The 1,034-nt window shown below is 33.4% G+C and overlaps 1 non-coding gene across 1 annotated transcript; it reads left to right on the plus strand.

Moving 5' to 3' along the window:
* The first annotated feature begins 595 nt into the window (after positions 1-595).
* Positions 596-667, plus strand: TRNAA-CGC (transfer RNA alanine (anticodon CGC)). The gene has a single exon. It is a non-coding gene; the product is annotated as a tRNA-Ala (tRNA).
* The last annotated feature ends 367 nt before the right edge of the window (positions 668-1,034 follow it).

The following is a 1,034-nucleotide window of genomic DNA, read 5'->3' on the forward strand; positions in this document are numbered from 1 at the left end:
GTCCTTCCTGTATATTTCACCTCAGAAAATGTTCTCAGATATGAAATGTAAGAAAGTTTATGTATTTTTATAGGTACAGGTACACATAAATACAGTTATACAAATTGTTATACATAGTAATATATAAATAAATAGTAATATATGTGTAAATTACCTAGGATAACACCAAAAAAAAAAGTCAGACAACATTATTTATTTCCATTGGTATGTGGCTTAACATCATATATACATATTATCACCACCTTCCCGAGGACCTCAGTGGAAATAAGTCACTCTGTTTTTTTTTTTTTTTTGGGGGGGGTTATCCTAGGTAATGTACATATATGTTGGTATGTATGATACATTATTTATCTGTTTATGTGTACCTGACATCTCAATAAACTTACCCAGTAGAAGTAAGTAAGTCAGTTTGATTATTTTGGAGTTATTCTAGATAATTTAGACATCTATCTTACTATGTAGGACAATTACAATCATCCAAGAATTAAGTAGAACTGTACCAAAATAAACCTACATCCCTATAAAATGGAAATAAAGTGTAATAAATGTGTTATTGTGAAACGTAAGTGTAGCATAAAAAGTGTTAAGAAGTGGTGGGGGTGTAACTCAGAGGTAGAGTGCTCGCTTCGCATGTGAGAAGTCCCGGGTTCAATCCCCGGCACCTCCAAGTATTTTTAACATTAAGTAAGTTCAAGATGGAGCCGTCGTCTTGGCAGTGTCTTCATCGTTACTGCTGAAAGGAAATACGGGAATCTTGAGGTATTTTGTTGAGGTGCCTGAACGGGTTTGGTGAATGAGGGAGCTGATGTGTAAATCTTTATTCTCTTATTTATTGTTCAAGATGTTCAAATAGTTTTCTTAACTCTGTTTTTTCAGAATATTGCCGAAACTATTTTTTTAGTATTGTATTGCCTTAATCAGACGGATTTATAAAAGATGAGGGAACTTAAACATAAACATCCTTCCCCTATCCCCTCCCCTCCCATGGGTAAGAGGGGAATATTTCGAAAACTTAAATATTAAAAAAAAAAAAA

Source organism: Cherax quadricarinatus, chromosome 41 (genome assembly GCF_038502225.1).
Source record: "Cherax quadricarinatus isolate ZL_2023a chromosome 41, ASM3850222v1, whole genome shotgun sequence".
NCBI classification, from domain to species: Eukaryota; Metazoa; Arthropoda; class Malacostraca; order Decapoda; family Parastacidae; genus Cherax; species Cherax quadricarinatus.